The sequence below is a fragment of the Protopterus annectens genome, chromosome 7.part0 (genome assembly GCF_019279795.1).
Source record: "Protopterus annectens isolate FY-2018-M chromosome 7.part0, PAN1.0, whole genome shotgun sequence".
In the NCBI taxonomy this organism is placed as follows: Eukaryota; Metazoa; Chordata; order Ceratodontiformes; family Protopteridae; genus Protopterus; species Protopterus annectens.
Window position 1 is genome coordinate 740,722,154 of NC_056739.1, and position 13,098 is coordinate 740,735,251.

The 13,098-nt window shown below is 37.5% G+C and overlaps 1 protein-coding gene and 1 non-coding gene across 2 annotated transcripts in view; one reads left to right on the forward strand and one right to left on the reverse strand.

Annotated features, from left to right (window-relative positions):
• The window catches only part of STAG3 (stromal antigen 3), a 4,836,058-nt gene that overhangs the window by 246,767 nt on the left and 4,576,193 nt on the right, over positions 1-13,098 (forward strand). The gene's annotated exons all lie outside the window — the stretch shown is intronic.
• Positions 8,707-8,778, reverse strand: TRNAW-CCA. The gene has a single exon. It is a non-coding gene; the product is annotated as a tRNA-Trp (tRNA).

A 13,098-nucleotide genomic window follows, 5' to 3' on the forward strand; every position in this document is an offset into this window, starting at 1 on the left:
TTATGGGAACAAGTGTTTTGGTATATTGGCAATCTAGAAGGGCATTAATGCCCGTGCTTGAAACATTTGTATGTATGTATGCATGTATGTATATTGCTTTAATCTAGTAAATTTCCTTATTTACTTTTTTTAACCTTGGTTTCAGGCTTTGTATGTGCTTCATTAAGGAACATTCTGTAGCTGATCTTTTCCTTGAGAAAAGAACATTCTGTCCGCACACTTTATGCTTATCTTTTCCTCTTTAATAAACAGTCTTCCATGCTTGGACAGCAAGGTTATTTTCATTTCTGCTTAACTAACTGTCTTTTATGCATAAATGAAACACAATTTATTTTACCCTTTAGCCTGTCTAATGTCTAAGAACTGGAAATCCCTAATCTAACACCCACCCTCACTTGCAGTTTAATTTAATCCTTAGTCTTTTTTTTTGTCCTACACTGTAGGGCCTAAAATAAAGTTTACTTATCAGGAACAAGCCTGTTCTTTACAAAACATTCATTCCCTTGCCTTGGAATCAAAGGAAAAGAAAGACCATCCACCTTTTTTTTTTTTAAGATTAGCATTTTGTGTGCCTTGGCAGAGGAATTTGTCTTTGCCTTTATGACATACCTTAGACATGGAAAAAAATTAGCTGTTCTTTATACGATCACTATTCCAGTATTCCTCATAAATAGGAGTAATCCAGTAGGATACTTGTATGTTTAGCCAGTCTACAAAGCTCAGGGTCTTTCCTCTCCCACCTTTAGCACAAACCAGTTTAACAGTGTAAGAGACCTACAGAAGAACTAAAACTCAGAACCTTCTTACTACTTGCCCATATATGCATATGTCTGTCAGCAACTCATTGATTCATCTGTTTTGCTCACCTTCATTGCAGAGACTCAGGCAGATAATTACCTTGTTGGGGACCCATCCTCTCTTCTCTAGTGATGGTCAGGAAAAAAAGGAAATTTGTAATTGTAGGTATCAGATTCTTTGCAAGGACTCCCACTCAAGTTGCTTGTTTTGTCTTTATTCTATTTGTTAAGTATTTGTCCCTGAAACTATCAGGAGAAGACTTATCACTAAAGATTTAATGTTCAGACTGCTATGGTCTTCAGCATCATAAAGTTCCATCTATTACAAATGAAATATAAAATTAATAGAGTGGTGCTTGATTCTAACCATAATTCACTTTTTTCAGTCTGAGATGGGTGACTTCACCAAGGTGCTTTTGCAGCCCCTGGGCCATCTGTCAACCTCTCTTGGCCCCTCTTACACTGCCTTTCTTGATGCCATTATGGCTAAGGAATTTAGCACCTCTAAGAAGACCAACTGTATGGCTAATTTCACCAGGAAGGGAAACATCTAGGTTAGTTTTAACTGAGGGAGAAGGGGATATTTATCAGATCCATTTTCTGAGGATATTTAGGATCTCTGATAGAAGGAGCAGTCCTTCTCCTTCTACCTCTAGAATCATATGGATAGATGTTCCTTATTAATGTATGCAAAAAAAGCATCCCCCCACACACACACACACGTATTTCTAGGCAAATGTCCAGTAAAGATGACTGGTTTAGTTTTGCCCAGCATCTTTTCAAAGCCCTTCAAGCCTTTTAGTCTTCTCCCTCTTCTACTTCTACTCCTTTAAAGAGAAAAATAGATTCTCCTTTGTCTGAGGGGGAAGACCTTTTTGATTCAGACCCAGGGGATTTAAACCATGCTTGACAAATTCACTCTCCTTCAGGATTTGAATCAGGTGCTGAAGATACATTAACTTCAGATTCTGTTAACAAAGAGATTTCCTTTGGGATAGCCGTTTCCACTGGTATAAAGTTTTAATGTAACACAACTACTCTGCCAGCACCAACACCACATTGTGATGTGGTGTTGGTGCTGGCAATGTAGTTGTGTTACATTAAAAATTTTATACCAGTGGAAACGGCTATCCTAGTGCTTCTTTTGTTTTATTAGTATTATTTTGAGCACTATTTCCTCTGTTCGTTGATTTTGAGATTTTCTTTGGGGTACTATTGCAAAGGTGGATTATTTTAAATGGGGAAGACAGAGAGGTCTGCTGCTCCAAGAGCAGATATAAATTCTCAAAAATGAATACTCCCAAACGCATAGCTGTCCCTCCTGTTTTGGGAGGATAAGAAGATGCTTTTCTGGCTGCTTCCTTATCCCCTGATGCTGGACCTCCAGACCCCCAAAAAAACAGGTAGATTTTATAGAGTTTCCGATTCCTGTAAATATCTTTATAAAAATCCCATGGCTGATCCAGCTCTCTTTTCATACCTCCAGTCCTATGCCTAATGATAACTATGGTTAGAAGGTTTATACATCTACCACTTTATCATTTGATAAAGCACCATCTAATTATTTTGGATAATATCCTAAAGGCATAATGAATGAATGAATTGCCCTGTTTACAGCTTTTCATTTCTAAATTTATGTGATCCTTATATTCAGTTGCAATAATTTTTGCTTGCCTTGCTGCATGTTACTTCAAAAACTTTGGAATTTTCTTTTGCCAATGTCAGAACTCTGGGGATGTGGTGATTATTTGGTATGAAACCTTTCTTGTAAAGCTGGAAGATAATTTACTTCTCAAGCACCTGTGTGCATTTAAAGTTTATTTTAGGAGTTATAATTAGGGTTTCCTGACTCCTTTTCAAATAGACCACAGCAACCCCCAGTTCAGAATTGCCTCCATCTTTGCTAATGCATTGCAATGCCTGTCACTTTTTCCATAGCTGTATTTAATAATAGAATGATTGGCAACAAATCTATGTCATTTTGAAAAAAGATATATATAGATAGATGATCTATCTGTCTGTCTATCTATCTGTCTAGCTATACATGCACACACAAACACATATCTCTATAAACAGTAACACAGACTAGAATGTGTGTTGTACAGGCACTGCACAACCAGGCTATGAGTACATACTTTTCCCCGCAGCATCACCTTACTCGTGTGCTAACACTATACATTCATTTTCTAAAAGCTCTTTCCCCTAGTAGTACCACTACGCAAGATGAAAGGACAAGGAACACACTCAACAACAAACAGGCAAAACAGTAAATCTGTCCTATTACCTAACCCTAAAATCCATGAAACCTTGCTCACACATGAACCACAATAACCCTTTCAATCAAACATTCATTTTCATAATCATACTTACAAACAATAAACATGAGCATTCAGTTTGAACATTCAGTCAAATGAGATTTTGACATTTTGTGCTTTTAATGTCCTTCACCACCAAAACACTTTTCAAATGCGCTTTAGATATTTTTAACTGTAACATACATACATATATATTACATATACATATTTTTGTTTATAGATATGCACATTTTTATTTATACATGCACACACAAATTGCACGTGTATAAATTCCACATGTACACAGACATGTATTCCCACACACTCCTATATCTACACATACACACAAATGTATGTATGAATGTATTTCTATATATTGACAGCAAAACAGTTGTACAGCCTGTATGTAAACAAAAATAAATAAATAAAAGCAATCAGATCCAAAAAAAAAAAAAACAAATTGCATCCTGTCACAAAAGCAAGCACATTTAGTTTGCTTTAGCAGTTGCTACACAATAGCCAACATTCACTCCCTCTGACAAGGATGGGAAAGCTTTTGACAAGCTGGGGAAGGAAGTCTGCTTTTCTACTGTTTTAACTTTCAGAATTTTAAACTGTCAAGCTCTTATGTTAAACGTTTTTACTTTTATCTTTTTAGACCATGCAAAATGTAACAGTTTACTTTCCTTCTTCTGAGATCAAAAATCTTTTGAATGCCTTTTTAACATTTCCATCTCATGTTACTAAGCATGTTTTATAGTGTGCTTTTGATAATGCTGCTTCTGGGTCAGTAATTAGGAGATTTGCCTAGTTTCATACTCAGAACTTTCCTGAACGTGTTAAAACTGACCTTTTAAATTCTCCCATAGACAAGAAGGCTTGGTTTGGCCCTTCTGTAGCTAAGGTACTCACGGAGTGTGATAAAAGGGGAAAGTTGATTTAAGGAGTGACTTAAATTTTTCATCTCTCTTTTTTTAAGGCAAATCAACATTTTTGTTCCTCCTTGGCGATCCTTTTCATTAAGTACTTTAAACAGCAGTGGGCCGCTGACAAACATTATTTCAAAAATTAAGGGCAAGGAAGTTCCCGTAAGAAAGGAAAAGGCTCAAAAGACCCAGGGGCGTCCTCTCAGGCAGCATGACTATATGCTGCTTAGGCTTTCCCTACATTAACAACAACCTCTCCATCTCTCTGATGCTTTATTTTCACTTATGGCAGGCAAATGGATTTTAAATGTAATTCAGCAGGGGTACATTTGGCAATAGGAACACACCCTCCCTTCCAAAGCATTCTTCCTTGCCTAGTGAACAAAGTATCCTTGTTTGTTTTTTTTTTTGTTTTGTTTTTTTTTTCCTCAATCTGCAGTAAATGCTTACACAGGGAGAAATAGAACAGTGCCTCTCTGCCATATGGGGAAAGGTTTTCTAGTACCAAAGAGGGAAAGGTCCTGGAATCCTCTGCTGGATCTTTCCTTTCTAAATATTTTTGTCAAGATTCCAAAGTTCAGTATGCTTTCTATTCAGTCCCTTTTGCCTTTTCTCCCTTCTATATTTTTCATAGCAAGGCTAGATTTAAAGGATGGTTATCATCACATTCCTATTTGTAAGCAGTTCAGACTTTTTTTTAATAAGATTATGTATCTGGCTTACATTATCCGTTCTGGGTCATACTCTTTGTACTTTCCTCTGCATCAGGGGTATTCACAAAGCACCTGGCTCCATTAATTACTTATTTTTGATTTCAGACATTCACATATTTCCAAATTTGGATGATTGTCTTCTCTTTGCAGACTCTTTTTCCATATGTCACAGTGTCTTTAGCAACTGTTCAGAATCTTCTATGTAGCCTGTCACAGGAGTGTATTTCTTGGATGTCTGCTAGATTTTGCCGTAGAAAGAGACTTTGTTTTTCCAGACAAGGTCGAATGTTTCAGCAATTCTTCCTGACCAAATCCAGGTATCTGCAAGGGAATTTCTCCGGATTGTGGGACACATGGCACTGATGATTCTCATTCTTTCCCTGGCAAGAGTTCACCTGAGAAAAATCCAGTGGTACCTCAGGTCAGTCTGGACTCAGCATCTTCACCCTTTATCTATTCAGATTCCTGTTCTGGGACTTGTAAGAAGGTTCTTTTTGTGGGCAGACAGAATTTGTCACAATCCAGGTCTCCCATTCTTCTTTTCCAATGCCCCCCACCTGCATTAGACCTGGCATGAACAGGGGGCTTCCAAAGAGGTGAAAATGCAAACTTTGTGAAAGTCTCATCACAGACATTAGCAGACAAATGTCAGAGAGATGCTGGCAGTGATCAAAGCTTTGAAGGCTTTAAATTATCTGGTCCCCTGCACCTTTGCAAGTTTACACAGATGACACCACAGTGATGTGGTAAATAAACAAAGGGGGGTACCAGATCATACAGTCTTTGCAAACTTGCTATAATAGCTTGGACATAGCAACTCAGCTCAGTTTAACTCTGCAGTTGTCATACATTCTGTCAGAGCAATACTTGATTGCAGACAAGCTAAGCAGGACAGACCCTTGTGAAGAGAAACTTCACCCTGGGGACTTCCAAGAATTGATCCAACTATGGGGAACACCTCAAGCAGGTATGTCTGCCCTGTCTCAGAGCAGGAAACTAAATATTTCTGCTCCAGGGCTTCTTGATGACAGGTGTGGAAGACAGGTGCCTTCTCATTCCATGAATGGGAATGTTCCTTATGTTTTCCCACCCTTTCTGCTGATATCCAGAGTTCTTCTGAAGATTTGGAAGGGCTCCCCAAAAATTGTGGTGGAGACTCCCATTTGGCCCAAACAACAATGGTTCTCTTTTCTTTTCAGTCTGGTCAAGGGCAATTACCACAGGCTTCCCCACATGGGGGTTGTTTGCTACATCCCAACCTGAAAACTCTTTAGTTAACTGCCTGGATAATAGAATATTGATACCTTTTAAGCAACTATTTTTCTTAAGATGTTCAGCAGGTACAAAAGGAGGTGAAACCACCTGGTACTAGAAAATCATGTGCTAGTGTAAAAGACTTTCTAGTTGGTGCCAGTCCAAGAACCTGGAACTGATTCATGACATGCCGCCTCTGGTTATTTGTTTGAGTTACTACCCTCTGGTCTTTCTTATTCCTCTATCTAGGTTAACATTTCAGCCACTTCTGCGTATCAGCACTTAGATTCCGCCTGTTCTAACCATCCTTAAAGGAGAACTGCACCCACAGACTGAAAAAAAAAACATGTATTTCATCATGCATTGACGTTTCCTACATTTTAACACTACTTTTGGACTTTATATATACTTTTTTATAATTTTAAATGTAATTCCAGAGTATGACTATACATATATATATATATATATATATATATATATATATATATATATATATATATACACACACACACACACTCACATACAATAATGCTTATATATATATATATATATATATATATATATATATATATATATATATATATATAATTCTAATGTATAAGTACCATATAAGTTCTACATGAGCTACAGAACTGAATCCATGTTTATTTTTATTGAATGTGCATTCTTGATTCCCATATAATTTTATTTGACACACTTGCATTATAGTGGAAAACATTCCTGCACACAAGTTTGCTTCTGTCTCTATAGGTTCAAGATCTGTGAAAGATTTCTTCTTAGGTCTTTTCTCTGTTTTTACTCAGAGCAATAATGAAAGCGTTAATAAATTCGGAGAGGTTTTGTAGTCAGTGATATATATGGCTGCAATGAATCTAGTAACCAGGAATGTACCAAATTCGAATAACAAGCTCCTTAGAAGAGAAAATTTGATCTCATCTGAAACCTGAATAAAGTTGATCTCACACCTTACCGTTCTCCCTGATTTTGACTCGACATTTTTTTATCCACACAGAGTTCCTAGGGAGACAAAAGTCTTTTGTAAGCTGCACCTCTTCTAGATATTGTTTTTTTTTATCATAGAAACAGCGACTTTTTCCACACATACCTATAGAGACCAAGTGTTGTTTTATAAATACCACCATAGCAAATAAATATTCATATCATACCTCTCAACTGTCCAGATTTTTGCAGAAAGTCCAGATTTGTGGCTCTTATTTTTGGTCTGTTCCTCATAACATTTGTGGTTTTCTGGGAAACCACTGGGATGATCTGAAGATTGAAGTCACTAAATAACAGAATAAATTTGAGTTCCAGACTTCAAATCCCTCAGAAAATGTCCATTAAAATAAATCCTGTTACTCTAGCAACTTTCTAAGTTTATAAGAGAAAAAAATTAAAATATTTGTGCCTTTGTCCCCCATTTTATTGGTCTTTCTCCAGATTTCTTGCAATAAGAGGTTGAGAGGTATGATTCATATATGAATCAGGTTGCCACCTTTTCAAATGCCCAATGTGGGACATTTTTGTAGAAAGGTGAGATTGCAAGGACAAACCATACCCATGGCCAGTGCAAAGGAAAAAACTTCACATTTTTGCCAAAATAAAAGGCTACTCTTTCAGTATTTCAGTTGTTTATGTTGTTTCATATAACCTTTAGGTATTTCTGATGCAAAATAATTGTTTTATGCAACTATTAAAGAAAACGTTGGAAATATTTTTGTTCTAAAATCTCAGCACATTAGCTATTTTTTATTTTATTTATTTATTTTATTGTTATTTTTTCTGCCAAAACAGGGACTGTGCTGTGCAGAAAGGGGGCAGGTAGAGGAGCTGCTGAAATACAGTGACGCAGTAATCACCAGCAGGGGGAGACAGAATTAATTCTAAATCAGGATACACTGCTGCTCCCCACCCCCACTTCTTATACACTGGATAACATGGTTTTCAAGCACGTATTACAATATTTCTGATAGCTTTTTAATCTGTTAAAACCGGCAGTTTAAAACGTACTCCAAAGCTATACACAGAGGTTTTCTTTACTAAGCTACATTTACATTACATTGCTTTTACTCTAACTAAACGTAGCTTTTGTTACATTCCCCTGAGTTGGAGTTGCTCTTCCGTGTCGTCAAGACTGTAGAAGAAAATAAAAGGAACGTGTCAAACATAATCTAATCTGCGCACAACAGGCAGATTTGTCTGACCCACCAAACATTTGTAACTAACTAGGCAGATGCAGGTGGTTCTGCAAATGCAGTTTTATTTTTATATACATCCTGAGAAGGATGCATTTGTCAGTCAGACAAGGTAATAATATTAGCACTTGTTTCCGTAACGTTGTCAGGGTCATCCTGCAAGGGACATGGTCAGAATTGTACCCGGAAACAATCGCTGACTGAAAGAAAGTACAGCGCATAAAATATCAGTAAAATTATTACAATGTATTAAAATCGCAATTAAAAAAGAACCCAGTAAATAATAACATGTAATTGATTTTTTCTTGCATCTTGCGTTATGACAAAATGTTACATATAATGCAGATTCATGCAAACTAGTCAGTACCTATTTACATAGTATTTTGCATTCCAGAAAAAAATATTTTATAAGCATTCCTAGATGTGTGTTTGTATTTGAGGAAAAAAAAACATTATATAGTGATTATAGGGGATTTCGAAAAATGCTAATTAAAATTAAAGTATTTATTTGAATAAAAAAAACTTATTGACCCCGACGTGATTCGAACACGCAGCCTTCTGATCTGGAGTCAGACGCGCTACCATTGCGCCACGAGGTCAGTTGTAGAAAGAGCTCTCATTTTACAATTTCTTAGGTGATCCTTTCTTTACAGTTGTGTTTTAAGAAGGAGTATATTTGATGTTATTATTATCAATTTTTTTCATTTGTATTTCTCCTCAGTAAGAGTAGTAGACAAAGTAAGAACTTTCATCTGAAACAAAAGTCTGTGTAATGATCAATGTAGACTTTAATACTCACAGACTCCTGTACTACCCACTGAACCTACAGAAGTGCTGTCGGTTGTCAAGAGTTCCATAAATTTGCAAGATACCTACTGGAGGTTTCAGTGAACTTCTGGCCAGTTGCTAATGCATAACTTCTGTATCAGGAGCTTATCCTTGACAGGCTATAGCTGCCAAGTCTGGAATTTTCTGAGGCACATCAGCCCCAGTTAAAACAGTGAGGTACAAGTGTAGTACTAACATGCTTTTCAAGCTTATAATCTGAGTGCTATAGCCTCATTCTGGGCATCAGTGGCTGATGCTTATTCTGTGAGCTAGAACAGAATATGCTAATTTAGAATCCTGTAACAATTTTAAAGTTAAAAAGACATTTTTGCTGCTGAATAACTGTTGTCTTATGGTGTTATTTACTAGTTATCTACTTGGTTGGGACAGTGGTCCGAAGACCCTCTCCAAGTATGGCCCAGAAGGGCTGTCTTTTGGTTAATTTGACCTATTTGGCCCAATGGGGGCCCTGCTCCCTCAGAGGGCCCCACAGTAGGCTATGATAGGGTTATTGTTCCTCATGCTGCCCAAAGATTTGCATAAAAGGTAGTACAGCAACATGTAAGGGATTTTTCTTCTGTAGTCTTGCTCCCATAGCAGTTGCAAGGCATATTAGGAGTGAATAACATTTCCCATCATGCACTACACTGGTGATTAGCTCAATATAATAAGTAACTGCAGCTATTCATGCTCCCAGAGTAGTTAGTTGTTGCAGAGTGCTCAACAAGGTTTCCAACCTAAAAGTGGTTGTATTAGCCATCTGGTGGTTTGTGCTGCTCCTGTTACTGTCTTGGAAGACATGACCAGGCTTAATCTGAAGACTGATAGAGAGATACTGTATTTCTTTTTGCATCTGTTGCTGGCATTGGGTTTATTACTGGTTGCTAATGAATACAGTTATAATTAATTACTGTGGAATAGTCTGTCTTAGGCAGAATGGAAAAAGACAGTAGTAATCGTAAAAAAAAAAATGAAATAAGATTTACTGTGAAAGTGAGGTAGCTTCTGATCACCAAAACTTTGGGACAGAATGTTACCAGTTCAACAGTATTGCAGAGAAAAACTTGATGCAGTCACAGGTAGGAGCAAAATAACTTCAAAGAAGCAAAACATGGAGTATTAATGCTGAGTAGTGGGAGACACATATGAATAGAAAAATGATTCACATGGCTGAAAGTGGGAAAACAGTAACAGATACGTGAATTTATCATGGAACTAATCAATCTGTCACAGTTTGGATTCGTCAAGGGCAGGTCAAACTGGTGAACATTTTTGAAAAAAATCACCAAAGCAATGGATGAAGGGAAAATGGTACACATAATGTACCTCAACCTGGCCAAAGCTTTTGACACAGTTCTCCACTCAGGCATAGTAGAAAAGCTAAATGAACTGGGAATAAACCCCTATGTCACCCATTGGATTGCCAGATGATTTACTGGATACAGTGGTGTTTTCTATTCAGACTAAAATGCATGAATCTTAAAATGATAAGCAGTTTCTTAAATATTTTGGAAGATGCTGTTATTTTAAACCAGTGTAGTTTCTGTGAAGTGCCTCACTTTACAGTTTTATCCCTGTTACAGTGCTACTTCTATAAAACCCGTCTTTGCTGTTCTCTTAACAGGAGCTGATACTTCCTGGAAGATCATATGCAACTGCACCTTTTTTTCTTGGTAGTGAATTCACAGCAGCTGCTGTAGAGGGGCTACAGTAGGAAGGCTGCTCAAGCTCAGTTCTTGTTATATAGGTTCATAGGTTCATAGGTTCATACTAGGCTATCTGCCCAAGGGCATTTATAAGCCTAGCCCATAGTTATGTGGCTTTCGCCACCCCTTTAGTTTGAATAAAAACTATGCCTATCATTTTTCTGTGCCTCTGTCAAGCAGTGACACTGAAGTAATCCCTGGGGTATATCTGCGATCTCCCATCCATTGGTCAAGATTCCTTTTGAACAAGGTCAGCGAGGTGCTCTGCCTCACATGTACCGGGATTTTGTTCCACAGCATAGGGAGTCTCTGGGTGATGAATCTGTCCCTCCAGCACGTTCTATTTATAACCATGTCAAGGTTTAAGTCTCCTGTCCTTGTGGTTCTGAGGGATCTAGATTTTTTGAGGTGAAGCATATTCATCAAATCTGGGTTTGACATGGCCTTATATGTCAGGCACAGGTCACCTCTGAGCAAGCGGTATGAGACTGAATAGAGCTGGAGTTCTTTCAGTCGGGCAGCATAAGACATATTTTTGAGACCCTTTATCCTTTTGGTGAGGAACTTTTGGGGCCTTTTTGTATAATATATGTAATACATGATCTAATATGTGATATTTTATATAATTGTATAATGTGCTACATGATATAATGTGTAATATTTAATTATGTAATATGTGATACATGATAATATGTAATATTTTATATAATTATATGTATAATATAATATGTAATATCTTTTTGGGTGATCATGCTGTGTTTGTCAAAATGTATGTTGTCAGCTCAAGCATCATGTTGAGCTTATGTCGACCCACTGCAATAACTAAGATGGACTCAGCCTCAACCCTTTCTGGATCCAAGCTAAAGCCAGTATTCAAGGTTTGTAGAGGTAGGTTTTGCTGATATATTTTCAACTTGCTGTGGATCTATGGTTTGCAATGCATTAACAATACATAAAATTGTACGTATATTTTAGTTAGTTTCTATAAAGATCTTATGCAGAAAAGAATTGGAGGCAGTCTACATTTCCACGGGACAGTGTAGTGAATTAAAGTGTGAGTTGTAGCAAGCAGCACATTGTTACAAGGAGTTTGCAACATAGTTTCATGTAACTCGAACTAAAAGAGTGCACTCAATTTCAGAGATTCAGAAACACAGAAAATGCAGTCACTAGATCTAAAGAAAAATGTTCAGCTGTATGATGCAAATTCCTGCAGCTGAACTTGCCAGCATTTGACATGAAAAGTTGTGGATCATAAATTACACCGCTGGTTGCAGAAATTAAAAAGCTATGCTAAAACAATTAATGTCACAGGAAATGCAAGCATAAAAACAATGATAATATATGACAATAGAAAAAGGTGCATGATGTGTGGTACACTTTAGCAGTAAAATCAGTTAAACATTAAAATGAGTAAGAAACTAAGCCTGATTTTGCAGTACAGAGAGATTAAGCCTGTCAGTGACCCACACTTCCTGATCTCAGAGAACAGCTTGGCTGCTAGGAGAACACTGTGGCAGAGCCAGGAAAGGAAGGTGGTAAATTAATAGTTTGTGTCACCCATCCTGAGGGAGTGATGGCTTTCTGGTAACCAGTTGCTCCCATGTAGTGAACACTTACTTGCATGCCAACAAGGCTGTTAAAATAATGTGGGCTTCATCCTCCCAAGTCACTGATGATAACCCTTTTGTGTATGTGTAGGAGATTACATGTGTCCATGGACAGTGTAGGAGGTCCCTGCACCTATGCAGGTTTTAATGTCAATATCCAGAAGGGTGGAGTTAGAGCCATTATGAAATACTTCCATAGCTGCCACTCAGTATGACATTCAGGCACACCATAAAGCAATATCATTGGGCCCCTGCCTGAGGGGAGAAGCTCTTCTCCTTCCCCAAGCATGTTGAGGGAGAAAGTGAGAACAGAGGCACAAACTGCTTTTCAATTGCCTGAGTGATGGCTCTCTAAAAGTTTTGCCATCATTAGGGGAGGCTTGATTTTGAGAAGACTGAAAGGTTAAAAACACTTAATTACTCTGAGTCAAAGAAATGCACTGCAATTAAAAGAAAGTAAGTGCAAACAAAACTATGGGGAGGGGTACAAACAAAGAATGCAAATTGCAGCATTGACTAAAATATGACGAAATCAAACTTAAATAATACATAGCTTTGTGTCAGCAAACCAAAAAGTACAATCTGAAAACTAAACCTGACTCCAGAATATTTTTATTTATTTATTTGCATATGTTTACCACTAGTGCCTGTTAACCATCAAGTGCCCCCCCTCCCCGATCAATCCTGGATCAAAGGTTCTTCTTGGCCCTAACTTATGCTAGGTGCTGGGAGAGGCATGCAGTGGGCAATATGTGGAGGATGTCCTCTCACTTCT